General features: G+C 31.1%; 1 long non-coding RNA gene across 1 annotated transcript in view; it reads right to left on the reverse strand.

Moving 5' to 3' along the window:
* Positions 1–1,929: 1,929 nt before the first annotated feature.
* LOC118765697 overlaps positions 1,930–11,269 on the reverse strand; it is a 46,051-nt gene continuing 36,711 nt past the window's right edge. The window contains exon 4 of the long non-coding RNA XR_005001561.1: positions 1,930–1,962. This is a non-coding gene — a long non-coding RNA (uncharacterized LOC118765697). The remainder of the gene's footprint in view (positions 1,963–11,269) is intronic.

Here is an 11,269-nt window from a genome sequence, read left to right on the forward strand (position 1 = left end):
ATATAAATTTATAAAAGCTTCTATGGTCGAATCACGTTCACTTGATAACTAGTATTTAAAACAAAACCTTAATACAGTTCTATATTTAAGAGATTAGGAATTATATACGTTATTTACATTTGACGATATTTGTCCTCATCTTGTTTGTTGTTAACACAACGTTTCGGCTGATATACCCTCCAGCAGGTGTGTTGGGAAATTTCGAACCTGGGTTATCATTACTAAGATATTTTCGATATTATTATTATTATCATTATTATTATTATTATTATTATTCAGGTCACTGCTTGGAATCGAACTCGAATCTTGGGGTTAAAAGCCCGCGCTCTTAAGCTCTAATCCATATGCCCGTGGTCAATTATGGAAAGAATTTTAGGGCTTATAAATCTAATATTTTCCTATCCTACCTTAATACCGGTTCCCATATGCTATTCATATCTGCATTCTGTCTTCTTAGAAGGTCGCCGTGTCCTAGCATATGTGCTGCTTCTTTTAGTTTTTGTATTTTCCAGTGGTGTTCTCTGTCTATTATTTTAACTTCATCCCAGAGGGGGAGGTGATCCCCATTTTTCCATACATGATCAGCTATACCCGATTTATCAATATCTCCTCGTATCACAGCTTTGCGATGTTCGTCTACCCATATTTTGATGTGAGAATATGGACAGTTGTATTACTGAGGTAGTCCACAATAGGTCCGTCCTATGTGCGATATAAAACGGAAACACATATTGACGATTAATACTGATCTCCAAAAATAGTTTTATTCAACACATAAAACATCTAAAGAAAAGAGAATGAGAACCCAGGTTCGAAATTTCCCCAAGACACCTGATGAATGCTGGAGGGTATATCAGCCGAAACTTTGTGTTAGCAACAAAAAAGATGAGGAAAAATATCCGTGAAATATAAATAATGGAAATAAAACATTAATATTAATACATATCAGAATTATGTGGATATTCAACGATCGTTCGTATCGTGACAGTCAAGGAAATCCAACAATTTCCTGTTTGGATACCATTACTTCAAATGATTCATGACAAACGAAGCTAGAAAGATCACACGGGATTCGTTTCTTTTCTTATAATGTCTAATCTGTTGAATAAAACTAATTTGGAGATCATTATTCATTGTCAATGTGTGTGTTTCCGTTTTGTATCTCACATAGGACCTATTGCAGATTACCCCAGACATGCAATTGTTTAGATTCTCACCTCAAAGTTCATGACATGTTCTTAACCCGATATGCAGAGCTAAAGTAAAAAATGTATTGGTGAAAAAACTCCACAACGACAACGTTTTGAAACAACACTATGAGAATCCGACTAGAAACTGAAACACACCATGTACACTAATTCTATCCTAAGATAGTTTCTGTTGTGTATTCATATTCTTGAAAAAGTATCAGAAGAAACCTATGAGCCATATATTGTATTATACTTCTATAGAACACATTTCACGATATTTCTTATATATTTGGTTGTTGTATACGTTTGTGAAGTATAATTTGTTGGTAATTAGTTTTTAATATATGATTGAATTCTTCACGGCACACAGCATGGTTTTAACTAAATATCATACTGATTCATTTAGTTGTTTCTACCGTCTCGGTCGCATTTCTAAAACAATGTAACACGAAGTTGGATGCAAGACATTTAATCATAATTCCACAATATTTGCACGTATAAGTGTCCTATAAACTGCCATTCATCTTTTACTATTTGTCCCATTATGTGTATTCCGAGATAATTGCTTCACGAATGCCTTCATATTTAGTTGATAATCCAATCATAACTGCGCACTTATATTCCGGGTATGTTTGAGAATTTGTTCAAACGTGCCAAAATTGTAACACGTAGCTTCACATTTTCAGATGATAAATCATGTGCCAAGCCTGGTTGTGTGAATAGAAGCTTGCTTCCTAACCACGGTTCCGAGTTCAATCCCACTGCGTGACACCTTGAGCAAGCGTCTTCTACTATAGCTTCGGGCCGACCAAAGCCTTATGCGTGGATTTGGTAGACGGAAACTGAAAGAAGCCCGTCGTATATATAAATATATATACATATACATACACACACACACACATACACACACACACAACACACACACACACACACACACACATATATATATATATATATATATATACATACACATATGTGTGTGTATATATATGTGTGTGTGTGTGTATGTATGTGTGTGTGTCTGTGTGTGTGTCTGTGTCTGTGTTTGTCCCCCAACATCGTATGACAACCGATGTTGACGTGTTACGTCTCCGAAACAGCATTCTCGAAAATGATTTAATTAAAGATAGCTATAAATTTTAAAATTCCCTTCAACCTGTAGTTATATTGCTTGAGACAAATCGCTAGTGATATTTGTTCCAATTAATGAAGAAGCCCCTTCATTGTGGTTTAATATGTTAGGAAACAATAGATAATGAATAAGGTGTAGACTGTGTCTAGGAAGCATTGATATGAGTAAGCATTCTGTAAGTTTTATATGCTCAATCAAAAATTACTTGTAGCTAAACAACATCTACAAATAACATGTTTTATTTTTGTGAAGGAGAAACGCATGCTACTCTTGTACAGATTCCTATTTATTGACCCATATGGCTAGTGCAATTATCCAGACTTCGCTTCCTACATGAAGATCTTATTGGGAATTAGTATGTTCTCCGCAAGAAATTAGTTTAGCTCGCATATGTGGCCGGTTCGTTTTCTGATTAAATTAATATACAGCTAGACCATTTTTGTGTTGAATTATATAAGAAATATTAGCAGTGTGAGAAAATATTAATACATACCATAAACTGTTTTATATTTTATATGTGGGAACAGAATTTCTGATGATATTTGTCTGTGTATGAAAGTCATTATTATTGTAAGTGGAATATTATCATACACAAAGCGAATCCCACTTGAATATTATACTCATAGGATTAGCACCTTCTGTATCAATCTGTAATAAAATACATATGCGAGAGTGAGTATATATGCACGTTTGTGTATTAATGTTTATCTTCCTGTCAGTGTATTCGTTGAAAGAATTACAAATATATTCATCTTGGAAAGCTCCGATATTCATATACACACAAGGAACATGCGCAGATATATGGTACATAACTGGGTGTGCACAATGAGCGGGCTTGCGTGTGTACTTGTATTATGGCAGCCATTTTGTTTACAAATCTCTAGCTTTCTTATTATACATTATCTCGTTTTATACGTTTTGTCATGCTTGAAAAGAGACTCAAAGAATATTGTATACATATGAATTTAATTTTTGCTGTTATTTGTGCTTCTCTTTGAATTTTTTTTTCATTTGTTTTTTTGGTTTTTGGCTTTCGTATTGTCTTACCAAATCAATGAACATTAACAAAATGTAAGAAATATAAAACCAAGAAAAAATGCATTGAAATAATATACGAACAAAATTATCAAAAATAAATCCTATAAACTATAAGAAAAGCTGTTGTCAGATAGAAAGGTATTTGGTTTTGTTTAGTTTATCTCTTGCACTACACTTAATATTTAATAATTTATTCATTCTGATGCCTGGTTATGAATACATATGATTAGAGATGATGCTTTTTATTGTTGATATTTTCGTTTAAAATTGGCGCAGCAAATTTCTCTTTAATGTCCGTGTTTTTGTTTCTTTTGATTCTGTTAACAGTTTATCTTACATTGCGCTTTGTGAACAGACATGAAAGAATATCGCTTCTAGTGACTGATCGGAGACTATTAAAATATATACGCAAACACCAATACCCCCCCCCCATACGTAAAAGTTTGAGCATGTAAATATATAAAACATGTATAGTATATATATAGTATATATATATATATATATGCATTCCAAGTATACATATATGTAAATATATATATATATATATATATATATATATATACATATATAGTATGCCTATTTACTTGTCTCTTTTGTCTTTATACACACGCTCATAGATAAATGTATGTATATTAATATATCTTATTTGTGTGCATATACATATAAATTTAAATGCATGTGTATAAACATATTTATATGCATATATATATACATATATATACATACATATATATACGTGCATAATGTAACTAATAATAAAAATAATAATGAATAATTTTATACGTATTATGACTATGTAGGCATCTGTGTGTATAATAGTTATACATATATAGATATGTATGTATGTAAATCAGAAAGCAAAGAAAAAATTATAGAAAATGTGAAGGAATTGGGAAGTTTTAGTTTGAATCTCTGTTTATGTATATTGTTTATTATTTTTCTACATTTCCTATATTAAATCTTTCCGAACCGAAAGAAAAATAAAAGAAGCTTTCAACATATATCCTTTGGATTTCTGATCCATTTCACGGATTACATATAAATTCTGTCGAGTTTTGTCTCATAAATCGTTTTTTCTCTCACTTTTGTTTTCATATAAATGGCAAAAAGCAGAAATTAAAAAGACCATTAACAGATTATGTTAGTTCATCAAATTTATATTTTATATTCTTATATCCTTTTTGTTCAACTAAACAAAAACACACGCGCAAATACGCATATGTATACATACATACATACACAGACTCTGGATATATATATATACACACAAACACATGATATTCTTACCATACGATATATATATAAATACATTCTTACCACATCATATATATATATATATTATATATATATATATATGTATATATATATATATATATATATATATATATATATATATATATATACATATATATATATATATATATATATATATATATTATATATATATATATATATATATATATATATATATATATATATATATACATATATATATATTTATACACACATATATATATATATATATATATATATACATATTTATATTTATATATATATAAATTCATACATATATACATACATATATAATGTGGTAAGAATATGTATGAGATATAAAGAAAATAAGATGTTTTGTTTTATTTGTAATATAACATTTGTTTAATATATCAAAAAGCAAATACTTGAAATGTTCTGCGCTCTATCAAACGTGGGAGGTAATCATAAATAGATTGTGATGAAAGAAGTTAAAAGGAAGAAAAAAAGACGCTAAAACGTGCATGAAACTTATCGCAATATTCTTTCTAAGAATAAGACGAAATAATTGGAAATGTAGAATCCGTGAAAGGTTGAAACAAAATAATCCACAAGTTGTTGTCTTTTCTGTGTAACAAGTTCAAAGATTCAAAAATCTCTCTCTATATATATATTTATATAACTTCAATAAATTTTTGCACTATTTTATTTACACAAGTTTTCTACTTGCGTTTGTTCCTCGAATATATGTGTTTCCATTACATCTAATTTCCCCGCTATTATTTTATCCATCGAAAAATATGAAGAAAACATTGTTGCATATTTCTTTGGATTTGAATTATTTGATGTAAATTATGGTTGTATGATTCACATTTATTTAATTGGTCTTCTCATGAATTTTCTTGATGTGTATATAATTCTCTGAACAAAAGCTAGCTTTTTGTTTTACATTTCTTCTGAAAGACATGGCTAAGCGTAACATCTTATAATTACTTTTAACAAAGAGACATGAGACAAAAATCAATTATTATTAAAAATCTATTATTATTATTATTAAAACAGTGCTGTACATGGTTAGTACTTAATTCATGGAGTGCAAATACATGAATTGCTAGGTGAAAATGTCGGGAACCTAATTCGATCTACGCAAAGAGTGCTGTGAAACACTGCATAAAAACTGTTTCCGATGCTGTAAAGCAGTGGTTCCCAATAATGGTGCGCAGCACTTTTATTTAAATGAATTTTTCGACGGACCCCTTGCAAATTGTGGGGAAATTAAGATGATAGTATTGAATAATATTATATTTCTTTAAAATTTCATCGACCCTGGAAGGATAAACATTGTGATTGGTTTCATCTCACCCAGTTTGAACTCAGTATATTTGCTGGAACAAATAATGACCCAATTTCGGGGGGAGGGCGAAATGGTGTAACCGACTCTGGTGTGCAACTGATACTGATTTTATGGATCCCCAAACAATGAAAGACAAACTTGATCTTAAAAAACTTGAATGCAGAACGGAAAGACGGACGACATGCCCCTAAGAATTTTACTATGGCATACGTACGATTTTGTTAGCTCGCAGCCCTTTCCTTCTAAGTACTGCTATTTTGAATAATATATACAATAAATCTTTTGTATTATATTTTAAGTTATACATAATACAGAGTGGTATTTACAACATATATTATGCGTATTATTTCCGTGTATAGAATACCGCACCACACCCAGTTCTTTACTATATTTCAATGTATATCATGTAAAAATAATGTTGTCAAATGTCAAACTTTCTGTGTAATATTTTGTAATATATTGCATTGTACATAATGTGATAAGTTAATGTGTTATATAGTAATATATAATTATGTCATGTTATTTAGCAACAAAAATAATAATTAACGAAATATTTTATGCGAAATTCAGCTAGATATGTTCTATGGTATGTGTTTCATCATCAGAAAAGATACAAGAAATAGAAAAGTACTTTGCACTCACTTGCCTCACTCGTTTGCTACGTTTCGCAATACGCCAGTGGATCCCATATTGATATATTTTGAAGTTGAAAAATGTCGGTTCATTGCGGCTAACCATGCAATTAGAAGAAAAGTATCTATTTTCAATACGGAAAATCTCTTATATTTCAGACTGAAAACAAATAAAACGAAATACACTTTAACTAAGCATGTCCACGATATAATAGAAAATGCCTAGATGTATACTTATTAAGTTAAAATCTCATGGAATATAAAAGTATATTTAAAATTTAATATATCTTCAAAATAAAACTTATTTAAATAACTTAAATCACAGCAAGCTGCATATATATTGTTCCGTTTATGAGAAACATGCAACTAAGTAACGTTTCGAGGGTAAAATATTATATTTTTAGAACTTGCAACAAAGATAGACAAGAATATGTTAAAATAAATTCAATACGGAAAGTAGAAATAATCTGTTAAATCAAAATATCGTATTTAGATTTCGGTTAAAAGAAATCATCTACAATATGGATATACTTCCAATTTTACAATAGAATATCATATTACAATAGCTATTGTTTTGTTATTCTCCTCCACAATTTCTTTTGCACTTCCTTTCTCGCTGTCGTCGTCGAGGTCTGGCGCTGAATTTGCACAATGTAAGAAAACAAAAATCAAATTTTCATTTTTATTTAATATTTCAATTCCTATATGTATACGTACGTACATGGATGACAAGATATATGTATGTATATATGTATGTATATATATACATACACACACACACACACACACATATATATATATATATATATAATATATATATATATATATATATATATATATATATACACACGCATACACACACATGTAACTGTAACATTTTGGGAAATATCTACTCAGTGAATAAAACACAAATGAAAGAAAACAATAAAACACATAAATAATAGGAAAAGAGAATGTATGCTTGTGAGAAGTAAAGTGTACGACCGTTTATATTTGTTTCGGTTTACCACTATATATATATATATATATATATATATATATATATATATATATACATATATACACATACGTCAGTGTAGACCGTGAGATGGAGCTGTGTATTTATGTCTCTGTCCAGTATCTGTCTGCCTCTCTCTCCCTCAGTCACTCTGTCTCTCTATCTCTTTCTATACATATATGTGTGTGTATGCATGTATACGTGTGTCTTCGTATAAATACATATAAATACATATATATATGTATATATATATATATATATATATATATATACATATATATATATATATATATATATATATATGTGTGTGTGTGTGTGTGTGTGTGTGTGTGTGTGTATAGATATAAGCATGCATAGATTGATAAATATATAGCTAGAGATATATAGTAATATGTAGTAATATATAAGTAATGCTAAATGCATGATGTATGTGATATGTGAACTTTTACTTCTTGCATACATACATGTCTTTCCCTTTCTCCCTGTCTCTCTCACTCCTTTCGCTCTCTCTCTCTCTATCTCTCTCCATCCTCCATCTTACCTCTTCTTCTGTCTCTCTCTTTGTCACCCTTTCTCTCTATCATTTACTCTGTCGCTCACTCTTTCTGTCACTCTTTCTCTCTCTCTCTCTCTGTCACTCTTTCTCTCTCTCTCTCTCTCTGTCACTCTGTCTCTCCCTCTCCTCCCTCTCTATATATGTGTGTGTGTATGTATCTACGTACGTATACGTGTGTGTGTATATATATACATAAGTATAAAACAGTACATGTATATATATATATATGCACATACGTGCATACATATATACATACACACGCCTGTTTAGGCATCCTTGTTTATATGTAACCCTGAGTGTAGACCGAGGGATAGAGCTTTGTAATTACGCGTTTCTATATTAATCTCGGGCGAAATCTATGCAAGAAGGAAAAATTCTCTGTACATGACCACTCAAACAGAGCAAAAAAAACAAACAAACATAAATATAAATACGTATATTCTATCATCGCATTTTTGGAAAAAGTGATTAAACGGAATTTTGATTTCGTGCGAAAATTAAAGGGAGATAATTGGATAGAAGATATGGTAATGCTAAAAATCATTATCAGCAACGACTTTGAGGACGGCGAGCTGGTAGAATCATTAGCACTAGAGCTTAGCGGCATTTGGTATACCGCTATGTTCTGAGATCAAACCACGCTATGGTCGACTTTGCCTCTCATTCTTTCGGAGTCAGTTAAATAAGTATTAGTTACGCACCGGGGTAGATGTAATCGACCTAATCCCCTCCTGCAAGCTAACCTTGTGGCAAAAAATTCAGATCATTATTAACAACAACTTTCATGCGGCGAGCTGGCGGAAACTTTAGCACGCCCGCTTAGCGGCATTTCTTATGCCGCTACCTTCTGAGTTCAAATTTTGCTAGGGTCGACTTTGCCTCTCATTCTTTCGGAGTCAAATAAATAGGTACCAGTTACGCACTGGGGTATATGTAATCGACCTAATCCCCTCCTACAAGCTACCCTTGTGGCAAAATTTTGAAATCATTATTAACAACGATTTTAATGCGGTCAGCTGGTAGAATCGTTCGCACCTTCGGCAAAATTCTTAGCGGCATTTCATCCGTCTTTACGTTCTAAGTTCAAATTCCGCCGTGGTCAACTTTGTGTTTCATCCTTTTAGGGTCGATACATTATGTACCAGTCGACTACTGGGGTCGATCTATTCGGCTAGTCCCCCACTCAAAATTTCAAGCCTTGTGCCTATAATAGAAGGGATTATTAAGTACTTTGATTGAAATTTCACTTCGCTTGTTTTTCAGTAAATTCTGTGTGTGAGTCAAAGCTTGAATCAGTGTAATGTATCGGTATCTGTGCATATAAATGCTTCGGCTTCATGTTGAGAAACTGTGTCTCTGACTCAGTTCCTGTCGGTATATTTGGAGCTATATGGAAGTCGTTGATTAATAAGTTACAATAAACTGAAATGTCACGTGTAGTCTGATAAAAGAAAATGGGAGCGAATTCGAACTTCAATTTACATAACGTGAAACTAAACTTCTTATAACTTAATTCTATGTGTGATTATGTGAATATATTATCAACTGTTTTTGTATATGATTTTACCTTTACAGCGGTTTTGTTCATTTATGATGTTGCGTAACTCCGATTTAACACAGATGAACAAGATATTTAACAATATGCCCTTCAAACGTCGTCTTACTGTTTTATTATTGTATCTCTGAGTACATAATTTTACTTCAGATTTTTACTATTGTGCAATAGGATTTCTAGAACGTTCGGCTACCATTGATAGTAGATACATGTTCATAGAAGCACCTCAGTAATTCTTTCAAGATCTGCACCTGCTTATGCTAAGTCAATGATTAAAATTTTAAATGAGGAAATGACCAACAATTTGACTGAATAACTAAATGGGTGACTCTTAATTTGTTTGGGTATAGGTATATATCTTTGAGTTTTAGTGGAAGGTTTTTTTTTTAATAGCAGTAACAGAGTTTGTGCCTGTTATTAAAATAACGCGTCCCATGTTTGAATAAATATCCTTAAATCTCTCAGAGTATGTTTGCGTATGTTTGCCTATCTATGGAAATGCGGTCATGAGTCATGCATTGAATGTGTAAGAGAAATATAAAATGGATAACAGAATATGAGATAAACATTGATAACCAAATTACATAATCGAATGAGGCATTACAACATACTGAGTGAGTTTTATCTAGTGCATGGTTATGTACTATATCGCATAGGCTTGTGAATTGCGTGAAGTAGTAACGTGAGTGAAATGGTATGAAAACAATTGATTAATGAATGAATGAGGGAGGCTAGGAATTGAACGAGAAACTGAATAATTAAAATAGCGTGATATACCAAATCGATATTCTAAGATGATTTATTGGCTGAAAGAACAGACTCAGTAATTGAATAACTTGAAGGAGCAGAGAATGATCAAATTAAATGGCTGAGTATGTTGAGTGAATGAAAGAAACGATAGAGAAATGAAGTATTAGATTTCCTGGAAGAATGAAAAATGAATGGAAAACTTGATGAGGTACTAAGTAATTAAATGAGATTCTAAATGAGCGAGTGACAAATTGAGTTTATTAGTGAACGAATTAGTAAATTACAGAATATGAAACATACATGCAATAAAGGGCCTTGTAATAAATTAGTGAATGGTTGGATGTGAATGCGTGGTGAGAGTAAAAAAAAAAAACGATATTGTAACAAATGTTAATTTCAAATAGAAAAATAATAATGAATTATTGATAAACGAAATGTTGATCGGACAATTCACATTTGAATGAAAATAATACAAACAAGAAGAAAAGTTACTTTGGTATCAATGATTGATTGGCGTAATTTCAATTTCATAGAATTATATAAAATTCGATTATTAAAAATTATTTGATTTCATTAATGATCTGCCTGTCGCAGTTCGAGATCATTGTAATATTGTTTTCGTTTTGATATGGATTTCGATAAACTTGTTGTTATTGTTATTGTTTATCGTGCGAAGAAAACCTCTTATCATTGAAAGGGTTACAACACTTATAATCCTTTAATGTGATTTTGGCTTTAATATAATAATTATTAAGATTCGATATAATGCCACTGATTTGAAACTGCGGGTTTTAGAAATAGTATTGTGTTCGCT

Source organism: Octopus sinensis, linkage group LG13, assembly GCF_006345805.1.
Source record: "Octopus sinensis linkage group LG13, ASM634580v1, whole genome shotgun sequence".
NCBI lineage: Eukaryota > Metazoa > Mollusca > Cephalopoda > Octopoda > Octopodidae > Octopus > Octopus sinensis.